Source organism: Carcharhinus amblyrhynchos, chromosome 1 (genome assembly GCF_965287045.1).
Source record: "Carcharhinus amblyrhynchos chromosome 1, sCarAmb.v2.hapA, whole genome shotgun sequence".
NCBI lineage: Eukaryota > Metazoa > Chordata > Chondrichthyes > Carcharhiniformes > Carcharhinidae > Carcharhinus > Carcharhinus amblyrhynchos.
The window spans coordinates 88,503,634-88,521,178 of NC_137324.1; the positions used below are offsets into that span (position 1 = coordinate 88,503,634).

At 41.0% G+C, this 17,545-nt stretch overlaps 1 protein-coding gene across 4 annotated transcripts in view; it reads right to left on the bottom strand.

The window, feature by feature from the left end:
• The window catches only part of LOC145343028 (kelch-like protein 5), a 115,746-nt gene extending 98,689 nt beyond the window's left edge, over positions 1-17,057 (bottom strand). For 3 of the 4 annotated variants that reach the window (XM_080188794.1, XM_080188802.1, XM_080188774.1), the window contains exon 1: positions 16,424-16,584. The gene's annotated coding sequence lies outside the window, so the exon portion shown is untranslated. Of the gene's footprint in view, positions 1-16,423; positions 16,585-16,985 lie in introns of those variants that run through there. The other variant, XM_080188784.1, reaches the window with a different exon arrangement.
• Between the last annotated feature and the right edge of the window lie 488 nt (positions 17,058-17,545).

Consider the following 17,545-nt stretch of genomic DNA (forward strand, 5'->3'; position numbering starts at 1 on the left):
CTAGAAAAAATGACTTTTCTTCCTCTGAGGCTAAAGCCAATGGAATGGGAATGCTAATTTTTCAGCATAAATGCAAAGTAATTTTAAACTTTTAAGTTTGAGGCCATGTGGAAAGCATGCATAATCTTATTATAAAGTGAAAATGCACATTACAGATCAGTGTTCATCTAATTGGGAATTCAGTTAAGAAACTGGGAAACTAAAAGGAGGTAACATTAACATAATGTGATTACAAACATTAAATTTCATTATTTACAGTTTTTTAGAACAAGATTACAGAGGGAACCCAAAGGAATGGGATGAGACAAAGACTAGAATTACTACTTTACAAAACCAGCAGTAGAAAGTTATCTTTTAAGTCATAAAACTTCTACAGGTTTAATTTCCGCCAATAACAGTGTTTAACAACTGACTATTTTAAATAAGTTAAGGACAGTGTTAAAATAGCGCCCAAAGGAATTTTACTCAAATGTACCAAACAGTATGCAACCAGAGGATATTAAACCATCAATATTTCATTTTCAGTGAGGCACTGTCTTCAGAATTTCCAAATGTTGGATATGAACTTAAACAAAATAAGAACATTTGTGATTAAAAATAAATTCTGGATTAAATGGCAATTGCTTCTTGAAACCCTTCAACAAAGATGCAATTAAATTCAAAGATTTAAATGAGCTTCAACAAAATCCATCCTGCACTTACAAAACTTCTAATCAAGGGAGTAAAATCTGGTCCACATTATTTTATCATGCTCACATATGAATTAGACCATTCAGCCCCTGCTCTGCCATTTAATAAATCATGGCTAATCAGGTTGTAATCCCAACTTCACACGGCCACCTACTTCCATTAACCTTATCAAGAATCAATTTACCACCACTTAATTTTCACAGACTCTGCTTCCGTTGTCTTTTGAGGAAGAGAGTTACAAAGGCTCATGATCTTTCAAGAGAAAAGAATTTTCCTCATCTCTGTCATAACTGGCTGACCCCTTATCTTTAAAGTGACCTCCAGTTATAGCTTCTTTCACAAGAGGAAACATCCTCTCCACATCCATGAGACCTCTCAGGAGCTTATATGTTTCAATCAAACTGTCTCTTACTCTTCTGAACACCAGCAAATGTTATCAACATTCAAATTAATTCTAAATGAATAACAGATTTAAACACATATATGACATGAAAAATCATAGACAAGACTGATTCAGCCCTGGAGTTCGATAGCCCAGTGGTATTATCACTAGATTATTAATGCAGAAACTCAGCTAATGTTCTGGAACCCCGGGTTCGGATCCCACCACAGCAGACGATGGAATTTGAATTCAATAAAAAAAAGCCTGCAATTAAGAATCTATTGATGATCATTGTCAATTGTCAGAAAAACCCATCTGGTTCACTAATGTCCTTTAGGGAAGTAAATCTGCTGTCCTTACCTGGTCTGGCCTACATGTGATTCCAGAGCGATCCTTTGAAATGACCTAGCAAGCCACTCAATTCAAGGGCAACTACAAATGAGCAATAACTGCTAGCCAGCCAGTGACACCTAAGTCCCACAAATGAATAAAAAAATTCAGCCCTGGTACAGGTACTTGCAGCAGAAAATGCCTCAAAGTTCACAGAAAAGAAAGAGGCACAGTGGTAATGTGCACTATTTTTCTATTAAGAAAGGGGAGATGGAAAGGGAAACTTCAACCTAGTTCGTTGAAATTCTTCCTGAAGCACTTAAGTTCGAAAAATGAGACAGGATGAAAGAGTTTAGATTCTATTTTAAGAAAATAATCAAATTTACAAATGGTTTATTAAAAAGGTCAAAATGTCTTCTGTAATAACAGCTAATGGATAGCCGTTATGAAAGACTACTCTACACTCAATCAATATTCCCAGGAAACTTATAAATATTTTAAATACAACAACTTTGTAAGCAGTGCGTGGTAATTGAGCCATACAAATTTAAATCATACAATTACCAAGCACAACAGTATTCAACCAGACTAAATAATGGTTCTGTAATGAAGTAACCTGGGTTTTTAAAAAAATTATATTCTAGATTTACAACAAAATTAAGAAAACAAAATATTATGAATTTGTTGCAGTATTTAGTTAAATAGGTATTTGTGTACTTCAGTGAATTTTTTTCTTGTCAAAGTATTATTTCATGATACTTACATTTATAGGCTACATGCAAATTAAGAAAATGTCTAACAGAAATCACAACATAATTAAATTTAGAGGTTACATATTTAATCCACTAACAGAACCGCTTGCTGTAAAATGCTTTAGTTCTATTTACATAGAATGGTATGAATCTGAATTTTAAAAATATTTTAAAACACATTTGCGCCAAATGATGCTTTAAAACATATGGGAGTTTTTTTTGAATGTCCTTCTCTCATACCATCTCAAATATTGTTCTCCACTCACAGAGCAAGCAGGTGATCCATCTCCCAGGCCATCGCAATGACATTATGGCATTATTCAGTAGGAAATGGCTTTTAACTATTTGACTTTAAATTTTCCCTCCATCCTGCTGATGAAATGCCTGTGTATGGGACCACACAAGAAGGATTAGAATAAAACCGTGGGTAAAAGTGCACATTTCCTCTATGTAAAGCCAGTTTTATTATCAAGGGCCAGCTTTAGGCTACAGGAAAGAATCCATGACTAAATTAAATTTGCCCCTTCCACGGCAAGGCTTCAAACAAAGGATGGAGGAATGGAGTGTGAAGCAAGAATTATTCCCTATACGGAATTGGGATAAGTGAGACAAAGCAAATTACCGCAAATGCTCAAATCTGAAATAAAAGCAGCAAATGCTTGTAAATGGTTCAAGGCAGCAGCTCACCACCACCATCTCAAAAGCAATTAGGATAGACAATAAATGATGGCCTCATAAGAACATAAGAAATAAGAGTAGGAGTAGGCCATCTAGCCCTTCGAGCCTGCCCCCTACATCCTGTGAAAGAAGTTTAAAAATGGAAAAGGTGAGTTGGAATACAACTCTGTAGGAGTGAAGGGATTATAGGGGAAGCACTGTTACTTCTTTTCTTTTGGAGTTTAGGAAGAAGTGAGTTGGGAGCTGCTGTTTAGCACTGTAAGCACTGCTAGGTGTAGGAATCTGTGCTCCAGCTGAAGAGCAAAGAGAACAAAGAACAATACAGCATAGGAACAGGTCCTTCGGCCCATCAAGCCTGCGCCGATACATGGTTTCTATCCCTCTGTTTGCCTCCCGTTCATGTGTCTAACAAGATACACCTTGAACGTTGCTATTAAGTGTGCTTCCACTACCTCCACTAGCGGAGCGTTCCAGGCACCCACCACACTCCGCAAGAAACTTTCCCCCCATTTCTTCCCTAAACATACCACCTGTCACCTTATACCTGTGCCCTCTTGTAGTCAACCCTACCATCCTGGGAAAAAGCCTCTGCTTATCCACTCTGTCCATGCCTCTCAAAATTTTGTAGACTTCTATCAGGTCATTCCTCAGCCTCCACCTTTCCGGTGAAAACAATAAGAGTTTATCTAACCCCTCCTCATACCCAAAACGCTCTAGACCAGGCAACATTTTGGTAAACCTTCTTTGCACTTACTCCAAAGCATCCACATGTTTCAGGTGGTGTGGCGACAGAACTGCACGCAATGTTCAAAATGCGGCCTAATTAAAGTTTTATACAGCTGTAACAATAACTTGCCAACTTTTATACTCAATGCCCCGCTGATGAAGGCAAGCATGCTGTATGCCTTCTTGACTGCCTTATCCAACTGTGTTGCCCCTTCTCAGGGAGCTGTGGACCTGTATGCCCAGATCCCTCTGTATATCATTGCTCCCAAGAGTTCCACCATTTACTGTTTAATTCACACCTGAATTTAGGTGTATTTACTATATGCACCTGAATGTAGGGGCTAGAATGTGGAGGTTTAGCTTGCTGATGAATTTCTGGGCTTGGCAGCACTATGATACCTGTGGTTTATGGCTAAATTTGGCATGGCATCTTGGAGTCAGTTACAGGATACATGGGCAACTACAAAGGTAAAGAGGATTCTGCTGCACTGAGAAAGTTGCCCTGGGATATGGAAGAGTCAAAGCTGGGAAGGGGTGCATGTGTGACTGGATTGGAGAGGGCCACAGTCCATCAATGGGGATCCAGCTGCATAGGGTAACAAGAATCCAGAGGCCTGACAGTATTAACAGAAAATACAGGCAGTCCTCGGACATATAACAAGATGCAGTTTTCAGGAGCCAATTGCAAGTCGAAATGTTGTAACTCGGAACTGATTTTCCCAGAAGAACAATGTTATAAATGGGTGATTGGTTTCTGAGCCAATGCCTAAAAACCCTGGGGGTTGATTCTCCCATCCCAATGCGCATCTTTTTTGGTGTGTCATGATGGGAGAATCGCGTGTCGGCATTTCATGAGATTCACGCATGCAATCGGGAACACATGCATGTCTCCCACAGCCAGAGAAGAGGTGCAGTCAGGTCCGTGCCGGAAGCCAGTGGGAGGAGAGGTAAGTAATTTAAATCTTTTAAAAATGTATTTTAAATGTATTTTAGATGTGATCATTCGGCCCAGCATGGAATTCTCTGGGCCTGATAGCATCTCCCACCTCACCAGCAGTAGTTCACTCTGGTGGGGTTTAGAATGGTTCCCCACTTGTACGGAATTAGTAGGAGACCCCGCTGGAGTGAAGGGGGGGCAATCAGGACCCTCTAAGGGAACAGATGGAAAGGAGGCAGTGTCCCTGGGCATGGTACCCTGGCAATACCAGCCTGTGCCCCCTGGTACTGACTATTGGGCATGAGGCAGTATCAAAGGGCGGGGCCTAGGGGACAATTGGTGGGGATGCTGGAGATTGGGGCACTCCGAGACGGAGTGGTAGGGACTGGCGGGGCAGCAGTACGAGGGTCCCATGCTGGCCAGCGATCAGAAATCTGCACTCACCTAACAAAGAAACAGTGTTCCGGAAGCTTGTGGCGTTTACTATCAAATAAACTTATTGGACTTTAACCTGGTGTTGTGAGACTTCTTACTGTGTTTACCTCAGTCCAACACCAGCATCTCCACTTAATGTTAGGGTCATGTTCCTCAAATCATAACATGACAGCTTCCAATTGTTTAATGGCCTCAAACGACATGTGTGCTGACAAGAGTTTATGAGGAGGAGTCTCTTCAATAGTGGGTGTATCTTCTTTTCCCTCTGCCACTTTTTGTTGTTTCAATGCAATGAGATAGTTAATTCTACAAGACGTAATGTCATTGATTCATCAACATCCTCAGGTGCAAAATCTAAGTTGAGTTCTTTGTCATTTCAACAACATTTTTGGTCACCTCTTCAGTGTCTGTAAAGCCTTGGAGGTCATATACATAGGGTGGAATCTTATGAGAATCTGGTGAAAAAACTCACTCCTCCTCCCCCCTTCCTCCTGACCATTGCCAACATTATCATCGCTTGCAATGCCAAAATGTGCCAAGGCACTGCCTGGCCAAGTCCTCCCCTGATAGCTACAGTAACCTTTGTGTGTGTGTGTGTGTGTGTGTGTGTGTGTGTGTGTGTGTGTGTGTGGGGGGGGTGTGTGTGTGGTGGTGGTGGTGGTGGTGGTGGTGGTATCTGCACAACAGCTTCACATCTGGGCGAAACTATTGTAACACCTTGTCAACACGAGTACAAAAATCTCATGATGGAGATGGAGATCTAGCGATGGGGGTCTTTAGATTCAAATTTATTGAAAAATGCAAATCAATTTTCACCTATTAGTTGTGGCTATGGTTGTTACAGATGCTGTCAGATCTGCTGAGATTTTTCAGCATTTTTCTGTTTTTGTTTCAGATTCCAGCATCTGTAGTACTTTGTTTTTGTATAACTCATTGCCACTTCTTCTGGGAAAACCTTCCCTGAAGAAATCTTCTTTGTCACAATTTCCATTTGTCTCTTTCACCCTGTGATAAAACTCTGCTGATTCTTTTTCTTCTCAGCTCTGATGAAGGCTCATCTAGACTCAAAATATTGGCTCTACTCTCTCCACAGATGCTGTCAGATCTGCTGAGATTTTCCAGCATTTTTCTGTATTTGTTTCAGATTCCAGCATCCGCAGTGTTTCGGTTTTGTTTGACTCACTGTCACTTCTCTTCCAGGAATGCCTTCACTGAAGAAGTGCTGCTCTTCTCTCTGATAGAATTTCTTTTTGGCTCTTTCACTCTGTGATAAATCTCTGCTGACTTTCTTTCCTCTCAGCTCTGACGAAGGGTCATCTAGACTTGGATCTACAGATTGAGCAGGGAAAATACTAACTTTATCATTCATTGTGCAGAATGCAAGTGGGGCTCAAGCTTGGTTTAGGCTTTGTGAAAAAAAGTGCTGTGGAAGATTTGCCTCACTTGGAGCTAGAGGAAGAAATCTAATGAAGATCAGCTGTTAGCTTGAAGAATGAGACAAATCCAAAGTTTGAATTAAAAAGCCCACAGTTGTGAGGTTTTGAAGAGATTTTGGAGGATAACTTATCCAAAAGCTAATGGAAGGATTCATACTTCAGAGAAATTTCATACTTCAGAGAAAGTTGGAATACTGAGGATAAGTAAAGTGAATTCCAGAGGGCTATAGCATATCTTTGGGTTGGTCCTGAAAAGTGAATTTAAAAAGTGATTCTTACGATATACAAAGAAAATCTTGAAGAAAGTAATAAGTAGAGCTGAGTTTATAGCCAGAAGTCTTTATAAGCTTTTGTTTTAAGTTTGTATTTGATTTCTCTTTATATACAGTAGTTTGTTTTTGTTTAGAAACTTGAAACCTCATGGCATAATTCTTTCAGTTAGTCACTTGCTGCCCAGATTTCTTTTAATGTTGACAGAAACTAATATCTGAACAAGGTCGCATACATGATGAACAGTTTACCTCCTGACTTGTTAATGTATCTCCTACATTTTCAATCTACAACTGTAAATTTGACGAAATGCACAGTACTTGCCTACATGGGCACAACTACAATGATACTTAAGAAACAGGGAAGTCCTTTTGACTGACACTCAGGACTCATCTAATCCTTTCTGCTGCGGCTGCAGAATGCAATGTTCATTGGATGCACTGTAGCAATTTACCATGATTACCCAATCCTATGAACTTCTACATCAAGAAGAATAACAATAGCATTAATGCGGTTACACAGTCACCTCCAATTTATGCACCATAACCTAACATCAATGTCAGAGCACTTCCACCACATAGACAACTGTGAATCACAAGATGGTTCACCAATTTCTCATAACTAAGGGTGGCAAAATATATCTTCAAAAATGGACGTATAAAATTTCCATTTTGCTAAAAGGAGCTAAGAGGGAACATGACATTTATTTTGCATAAAGGAGCATTTCTTAGCTGATATTTTCTATGCAGAGGTGTAACAATTCTATACATTATACAAAAGCAAGTGGGAAATATTGTACATTTAACCTGCATCTAAAAACCTATGGGATGCTTTGTCTAGTGACATCTCAGAGACTTCTAAGTTTATAATTTCTTGAAAGACCAAAAGAGAAAATCATGAATACGTGTGTGAAGTATCTACATCAACCAGTAGAATTCTTTACTGCATGATCTATAACAAAAAAAGTGTCTTGCTTGCCAATTATTGACAAAAAAAATACACTGTGGTCCACAAAGTTAAATAAGGTCCAAATGTTCTGTGCAGATAGTGAGTAGAAAACACATAACAGTAATATACATAAAATAACCACAATTACAGATTTCTTAAATCTTTCCAATGCAGAACACAACTCATCACTGGTAAAATTCAAGTTCATCAGAAAGAGACAAAACATTTGCAAGTCTTTTTCAAAATCTCAATATCAACAGCAGCCTTGTAAGTGTAGGGATACATAACTCAACTGCTATAGATTTAAACTTGTCAGTTTCCACAGAAAATCAGAACTATTCAGGTCTTTAAAGAACCACTTTACAGTATTTTCAGTATCTTACAATTATCATTAAAAGAAAGCATTTAGGCCAAATGATGCACAAAGAAAATTTTTTTTTGGTATAAAAACTAAAAGCTAAGCTCAGTAATAAGTCAGGAAATGCTTTTCCAATTTATTTTGGTAAACATTTTATTTTAATTACTGATTGTAACCAGTATTTAAATAAAATAAGTTTAAACTTAATCAGTTTCTTTTTGTTCTGAGTTTTTGAATAACATTGTGGAAATGGATGACATGCAATGCAGTGATATGCTGGGGAGAGCATTATGCTTCTGTTTCAATGTACAATGAGTTCCTGATCTCAATCATACATTGTAAGAAAATCTTCAAGCAAAGACAAAGGACTTAACAGAGAAAAAAATAATAATTTTAAAAAGAACGAGTGTAATAGTCGCAGAGATCACAGTTATCAGCAAATAACTGCTTATTTAGACACACGTGAAAACAACAAAAAGTCTTTAGCCCTTCATTTCAGCAGAATAGGTTAAGTATAAAAATTTATGAGAAAAGTAAAACTAAAATATAAATTAAAAAATTAAAATCCTTATACTTTGAGCGTGGCTGTATTTTTCTAAATTAGTTTGAAGGGAAGGTAAAGTCGCCATAGTCCAAGATGACCATCGGCTTCTCTCCCCTTTTGAGGAAGAGAGCTGACTGTGGTGATTTTGACCCGAGGATCATCACATCTCTGGTGGGGGGGCAAGGTTGAGAAGGCAAGATTGCGAAATCACAAACAGTTCCTTCAGCGTGAAGTCCTAATGGTTGACGCGAGCTACATGCATTAATAAAAAGTAGAAGCTTTGGGACGTTAAACTGAAGTCCTGCTCTAATCAGGACATAACAATCAAATAACACATTTCTGTGTAAAGAAATTCTAATGCTACATCTATTCAAAGTTGTTGCTACATTTCTACTAAGGAAACTTGGGAGACCCTGCCAAAAATGCCTAAATCTAAACACCATTTTCCTATTTTGGTGATTTTCCAGTTATGTTGCACAATGTAATGCAAATTTAAAATGGAGGCTCTGCAGAGTGATTTTCTTCCAATTTAGATCTTAACTTAGTTATATCACGGAAAAATTATCTGCGGTGGAAGATAAGGAGGCAAAATTCCACTGCATTACAACAATCCAAAGCACTATTGCAGAATGCATCATCAATTTGATGTTTTCAGGTTACCTCCCTCTTCAAAGCAGAAGAAGTGAATTAATCAATATTTGGAATCACAGAATAAACAGTGCAAAAGGAGGTAATTAGGTCCATTGTGAAGGGTAGTTGATAATTAAATCATGAAGAGGAGGAGGCTCCATATACACCCTCATGCTAAACAATGATCGAGTCTAGCACATGAGTGCATAAGACAAGGCTGAAGCATTTGCAACAGTCTTAAGCCAAAACTGCCAAGTAGATGATCATCTCACTCTTCTCCTGAGATCACCAGCATCAGAGGTTTTCTTCAGGTAATTCGATTTATTCCACATGATATCAAGAAACGGGTGAAGACGCTCTGTAGAGTAAAGAATGGATGGACCCTGGCGATGTCCTGACAGTAGTGCTGAAGGCTTGACTAGTGGCACAGCATTTTTTTGGAGATCAATTTATTCCAGGACAGCTACAACACTGGCATCTACCTGGCATTATGTAAAACTGGCCAGGTGTGTCCTGTCCAGAAAAAGAAAAAAAATCAATCTTGCCAGTAATCTTCTCATCAGTCTATTCTTAGTCATCAATAAAATAATGGAAAATGTTGTTAAGTCTGATAAAGTGGCACTCAGCCACTTTACCTGGTATTGCTGTTCAATTTAGGTTCTGTTTGGGCCACTTGGTTCCAGACCTCATTACAGCCTTGGTCCAAACATGGATGAAATAGGTGAATACCTAAGATGAAGTGTGATTGACTGTCCTTGATGCAAAGAGAGCATTTGATCAAATGTGGCATCAAGAAGCTCTAGTAGAACTGAAGTCCATGGGAATCAGAAGGAAAACTTTCTGATAGGAGCTTTACCTAGCAAAAAGCAAGATGGATTGTGTTTGTTGCAGCCAATCATCTCAATCATATCCTCTGCCTAAATATCTTGGGCTGCTTCATCCATCCATCCTCTCCTCTAATGCAGGGTCAGGTGTGGTGATGACGTTCATTGATGAGTGCAGTGTTCAGTTCCATTCGCAACTCCTTAGACGTTGAAGCAGGCAGTGGCTGCATGCAGGCAACATTCAGGCTTATGCTGGTAAGTGGCAAGTAACATTGATAATACACAAGTGCCAAGAAATGACCATCTCCCACAAGAAATAATCTAACCATTGCGCCTTCAGTGTACCCGAATAGGCACCGGACTGTGATGACTAGGGGATTTCCAATAGTAACTTCATTGCAGTGTTAGTGTAAGCACATTTGTGACACTAATAAATAAACTTTAAAGTTCTGAATCTCTGGAATTCTCTACCCATTGAAGTGGTGGAGGCTGCCTCGCTAAATATTTTCAAGAAGCGGGTTGATGGGTTTTTGATAAGAGAGGGGATTAAGGGTTATGGGGAGAGGGCCGGAAAGTGGAACTGAGCCACGACAGATCAGCCATGATCTTATTGAATGGTGGGGCAGGCTCGAAGGGCCAGATGGCCTACTCCTGCTCCTATTTCTTATGTTCTTATGTCATCAATGAATCACCCCACCATCAACATTCTGGAGTGGGGGAGATTACCATTGCAGGAACTTAACTGAACTAACCATGTAAATACTGTGGCTACGAGAATAGATGTGCAGATGCCAGCGTTGGACTGGGGTAAACACAGTAAGAGGTCTGACAGCACCAGGTTTAAGTCCAACCGATTTATTTGATAGTAAACTCGCAAGCTTTCAGGGTTTGTCCCTTCGTCAGGTGAATGGAGAGTTCTGGCCTCAGATAGAACTCATGATGTGGAGATCTGTCTGAGGCCAGAACTCTCCATTCACCTGACGAAGGGACAAACCCCGAAAGCTTGTGGGTTTACTATCAAATAAATCGGTCGGACTTAAACCTGGTGCTGTCAGACTTCTTACTGTGCTACAAGAATAGGTCAGAAGCTGGGAATTCTGACTTCCCAAAGCCGTCCAACATCTATAATCAGCTAAGTCTGGACTGTGTTGGAATGTTCTGCACTTACCAGGATGAGTGGGGAAAGTTTGTGACTTTTCATCAGAACTCAATTTATGCTGCCAGAAGTGCTGAATATTTTCAACATTTTTTGTTCTTGTTTCATTCAGCATCTATAGTATTTTGCTTTTGCGCCTATAGAGAACAGCTCCATTAATACTCAAGAACTCGCTACGAGAGGACACAGATTGAAGGTGCGGGGAGGCAAGTACAGAAGTGATGTTAGGGGTAAGTTTTTCACTCAGAAGGTGGTGAGTGAATGGAATCAGCTGCCGTCAGTGGTGGTGGAGGCGAACTTGCTGGGGTCTTTTAAAAGACTTCTGGATGAGTATATGGAATTTAATGGGATTGGGGGTTATAGATAGGTCTATAGATTGGTAGGTGTTGATGTGATCGGCGCAACTCGTGGGCCGAAGGGCCTGTTTGTGCTGTAGTGTTCTATGTTCTAACTTCAATACCATCCAGGATAAAACAGCTTGTTTGATTGGCATCCCATCCACCATCTTAAACATTTACTTCCTACATCACCAATCTACAAGATGCACTGCAGCAACTCGTTAAGGATCCTTCAACGGCACTTCTAAACCCACACCATCTAAGGACTATGGCAGCAGATACATGGAAACATCAGCACTTGTAAGTTTCTCTCCAAATCATGCACCATCATGACTTGGAAATGTATTGCCATCCCTTCAGTGTCACCTGATCAAAACCCTGGAAATTCCTCCCTAAAACACTGAGTATTTCTACATTACACAGATTGCAGTTAAGGTGGTTCACCACTGTCTTCTCAGGGTTAATTAGGAATAGGCAATAAATATTAGCCTTACCAACAAGACCAAATTCATTAACAAGTTAAAAAATCCAAAATAATCATACCTATGACAGTTTTTTGATAGGGCTAACCCATTCCCTGCTTTTTCCTTTTGACTCTACTTTGTTCCTTTTCAAAATATTTACAATTTTTCCTTTTTCAGCAATTACAATAATTTTTCATGCAGTTGAATGGATCTTGTTTTTGGCTTTATCAATTTTTTCTATTTTTTACACTTTTTAAAAAACTATTTTATATTTTCCTTTATTTTCTAATCCACACATTTTAAAAGTCTATTTGAATTGTCGGCTTTTTTCACACTCTTCCCCCCCCATTAAAATGACAGTATTTCTTAATTATTAATGTATTATCCAACTGTCTATTAAGCAGATGGTTATTTTTAATTTTACATTATTACTTGACTTTTCCCTTCTTGGGTCTTTCTGTACTTCATGGTTTCCTTTACCAACAGGATGAATAAAGACTGCCCACCAATCCTCTTTTCAGAGCTACAGTTGTTTACTAGCAACTGCAAAATTATGATGGAGAGGCTCATTCCTCTTTTCCCTGCCTTTGGATGAAAGATATTTGAATTCTAAATAAAATACTGGTTTTACATGTAATTTTACAAGTAGGTCAGTATGCTGACACCCCAGGGACACAAAGCAGGGACCAGGACCCTACAAAATTAAGCAAGATAAACGGAATGAAGAAATCAAAAAGAGTTTCAAAGGAGTGTCAAATATCCAGGATCAAATTCCATCCAAGAATTTTAAAAATAGTTATGAACATTTGACATCCCCTAAGTATAGTCTTCCAAAAGTTCTCTCAATTTGGGAACTGTCCTTTGGATTTGAAAAACTGCACCTATTTGTCTGCTATTTAATAAAGGTAGTAAGAAGTCTGACAACACCAGGTTTCAGTCCAACCGATTTATTTGATAGTAAACTCACTAGCTTTCAGGTTAGCCCCTTCATCAGGTGAATGGAGAATTCTGGCCTCAGACAGAGCATATAAAGCACAGACAGTTTACAGATTACTGATTAGAATGCGAATCTTTACACCTAACCTGCTGTTCAAGTCTTAAAGTGGCTAACAATGTGAGTAGAAGGAGCACTGATCACAGGTTAAAGAGGTGTGTATTGTCTCCAGACAGTACAGTAAGTGAGGTTTTGCAAACCCAGGCAAGTCACGGGGGTTACAGATAGTGTGACATGAACCCAAGATCCCTGTTGAGACCGTCCTCGTGTGCGGACCTTGGCAATCAGTCTCTGCTCAGCGACTCTGCGCTGTCGTGTGTCGTGAAGGCCGCCTTGGAGAACGCTTACCCGAAGGTCAGAGGCTGAATGTCCGTGACCACTGAAGTGTTCCCCAACAGGAAGGGAACAGTCTTGCCTGGTGATTGTCAAGCGACGTTTGTTCATCCGTTGTCGTAGCGTCTGCGTGGTCTCCCCAATGTACCATGCTTCGGGACATCCTTTCTTGCAACGTATCAGGTAGACAATGTTGGCCAAGTTGCAAGAGCATTTACCATGTACCTGGTGGATGGTATTCTCACGTGTGATGATGGTATCCATGTCGATGATCCGGCATGTCTTGCAGAGGTTGCTGTGGCAGGGTTGTGTGGTATTGTGGTCACTGTTCTCCTGAAGGCTGGGTAGTTTGCTGTGAACAATGGTCTGTTTGAGGTTGCATGGTTGTCTGAACGCAAGAAGGGGGGGTGTGGGGATGGCCCTGGTGAGATGTTCATCTTCATCAATGATATGTTGAAGACTCCGGAGAAGATGTCGTAGCTTCTCCTCTCCGGTGAAGTACTGGACGACGAAGGGCACTCTGTCCACTGTGTCCTGTGTTTGTCTTCTGAGGAGATTGGTGCGGTTTTTCACTGTGGCGCATCGGAACTGTCGATCTATGAGTCGAGCGCCATATCCTGTTCTTATGAGGGCATCTTTCAGCGTCTGGAGGTGTCTGTCACGATCCTCCTCATCTGAGCAAATCCTGTGTATACAGAGGGCTTGTCCATAGGGGATGGCTTCTTTAACATGTTTAGGGTGGAAGCTGGAGAAGTGGAGCATTGAGAGATTGTCTGTGGGCTTGCGGTACAGTGAGGTGCTGAGGTGACCGTCCTTGATGGAGATGCGTGTGTCCAAGAATGCAACTGATTCTGGGGAATAGTCCATGGTGAGTCTGATGGCGGGGTGGAATTTGTTGATATCATCATATAGTTGTTTCAGTGATTGTTCACCATGAGGCCAAAGGAAGAAGATGTCATCGATGTATCTAGTGTATAGCATCGGTTGAAGATTCTGTGCAGTGAAGAAGTCTTGTTCGAACATGTGCATGAAGATGTTGGCATATTGAGGTGCAAATTTGGTCCCCATGGCTGTTCCGTGTGTCTGGATGAAAAACTGGTTGTTGAAGGTGAAGACATTGTGGTCCAGGATAAAGCGGATGAGTTGTAAAATTGCATGTGGAAACTGGCAGTTGTCAGCATTGAGTACTGAGGCAGTCACAGCAATGCCATCGTTGTGGGGGATGTTGGTGTAGAGGGCCGAGACATCCATTGTGACGAGGAGCGTCCCTGGTTCAACTGCTCCATGTGTGCTGAGTTTCTGTAGGAAGTCCGCAGTGTCACGACAAAAGCTGGGGGTTCTTTGTACAATGGGTTTCAGGATGCCCTCGACATCGCTGGAGAGGTTCTCACACAGAGTCCCATTGCCCGATACGATGGGACGACCAGGTGTGTTTGCCTTGTGTATCTTTGGGAGGCAGTAGAGATCTCCGATGCGGGGAGTACGTGGAATGAGAGCACGGAGGGTGCTCTGAAGGTCCAGATCAAAGGTCTTGATCAGATTGTTGAGTTGACGAGTGTGTTCTTTGGTTGGATCTGTGGGTAACTGTCTGTAGTGTTCCTCATTGTTTAGTTGTCGGTACACTTCTTTACAGCAATCTGTTCTGTTCAGTATGACGATGGCCCCTCCTTTGCTGGTTTGATGACAATGTTGTGGTTTGTCTTGAAAGTGTGGATGGCGTTGCATTGTGCTCGGGTGATGTTCGGGGCTGTCTTGTGAGTGCGGCTGATGAATCTGGTGTTAACGCACCTCCTGATGGTTTGGGCATACAAGTCCAGTCGAGGGCAGCGGCCTTCCGGAGGAGTCCAATTGGACTCTTTCCTCTTCGGTTGTTGCACTGCGGATCTCTGTCGGCTGTTCTGGTTCATTGGCTGTCTCATTGTGTTAGCTGTTGGCTTCTTGGGGTTTGTGGAAAAACTCACGCAGTCTCATTCGCCTGATGAATTCCTCCGTGTCGGTAAGCATTCTCCAAGGCGGCCTTCATGACACACGACAGCGCAGAGTCGCTGAGCAGAGACTGATAGCCAAGGTCCGCACACATGAGGGTGGTCTCAACAGGGATCTTGGGTTCATGTCACACTATCTGTAACCCCCGTGACTTGCCTGGGTTTGCAAAACCTCACTTACTGTACTGTCTGGAGACAATACACATCTCTTTAACCTGTGATCAGTGCTCCTTCCACTCACATTGTTAGCCACTTTAAGACTTGAACAGCAGGTTAGGTGTAAAGATTCGCATTCTAATCAGTAATCTGTAAACTGTCTGTGCTTTATATGCTCTGTCTGAGGCCAGAACTCTCCATTCACCTGACGAAGGGGCTAACCTGAAAGCTAGTGAGTTTACTATCAAATAAATCGGTTGGACTGAAACCTGGTGTTGTCAGACTTTTTACTGTGTTTACCCCAGTCCAACTCCAGCATATCCACATCATTTAATAAAGGTGACAGAGGGAAACCAGGGAAATATAGATCAGTAAGCCTAACATCTATCATTGGGAATAACAACAGAAAATGATGGAAATGTTCAGCTGGTCTGGCAACATCTGTCTGGAGACAAATAGAATTAACCTTTCAGGCAAGATTAGGGACAGGGTAACTCAAAAAATTTTCAGCTGATCAAGGAGGGTAAAAGGGTAAGTCAGGGATGAAGAACCTCAAAGATTCAAGAGGTGACTAAAGTTGTAGATGGGCAAATGCCAGTGAATCTAATTATACAGATTTACAAAAGTCATTTGATAAAGTCCCTTATAAGAGATTGTTAGCTGAGGTTAAAGCTCATGGAACTGAAGGCAAATAAATGACTTGATTAGGAAATTAGCTGAGTGGAAGGAGACAAAGAGTAAGGCTAATGTTGAGGTGCTGGGGATGGGCTATCGGATCGAGAGGAGTTTTTTTGCTACTTTCTGTCTCCGTTCTCGCCCTGTCCACCCTAAACGCGAGCTGTCTGGGGTAAGTAACATTCCAGCAGACAACCCCATTTAAACACAGGTCGGTGAGTAAGCACGTCAACTTGCATGTAGCAGACAGGGGTAGTAAGTAGTAACTTTGACGTTAGATGTAACGCCCGTTTTAAATTCCCTCAAAGTTGAGACATCTCGTCCAGCCGCTCCCCCACTCCCCTCTTACTGAGCGTCAGCTGTTGACGTGCCGTGTACTCACCGCGCTGACGTCACGCTCCCGGCGATGGCCGTTGAGAGTGCGACTCCGGCCGTTTGCTATAAACGTTTGAAAACTCGGCGTTCCAATGGGCTCCCGCGCCGCTGCCACCACAACAAACACTGAGCAAGTCCCAGCTTGCGCGCTGCACTTCCGCTACTGCGCCTCCGCTACTGCGCGCGCGCGCCTGCGCATTCAGGACGGAGCGCGCTGGAGGTGTGAGTAGTTTTTTCCCCATTAGTTGGTTACGCGCAAAAGCAGTCGTTTAAATATTCGTGTGTTTCACTGTAAATGCAACGAATTTTTATATGTTACAGCCAAAAAATGCAAGTGCTACATTTTTAATAGGTTAATGATGTCCCTCACTTTTATTCCCTACCAGCCCCAACATTCATACCTCACTTGGAATATACAACAGCTCAAAAACAGACCAGCCCATATTAACTTAAACCTCCTCCCATCTTCCCTCATCTAAGTACATCAACTGCCTATTCATCTTTCCCCCTCTCATTTGTTTTGTCTAGTTTCCATTAAATGTTTCATGTATTGAATATTCACTTCAAACCTGTGGTGACAAGTTCTACATTCTTTCCCCATATGATGAAGAAGCTTCTTCTGAATTTCGTGTTGAATTTCTTGTAGTGACGGTCGCTTATGTTATTGCATAATCACGGAAGGAAACATTCTGTATCCACTCAAGTAAAACTTCCACAATTTAAAGATCATCTTTTTCAAGAAAAATGAGATAGATTGTCAATCTTCTCCTGAAATGTTTTTCCATGGATTTCTGGTACCATTAAGATTGTATTAAGTTGCAATGGCTGAAGGAAAGCTGTACAATCTTATTTCAAAGGGAAAGTGTACTTGTAACTTTCAGGCAAGCAGCCTAGCGATTATGCTTCATTGCAAAATTCTGTTCTCAACGCATATGAGCTGGTGCCGGAAGCTTACAAGGAAAAGTTAAAAAATTTATGGTAGTGGCATAATCAGACTTTTTTGAAATTTTCTAGAGAAAAGGAAATGATATTTGGCAGGTGGTGTATGGCAATGAAGACTGAGCCAGATTTTGAAAACCTTACATGATGCTAATGGAAAAATTTAAAAAAATGCTTCTTTGCAATAATC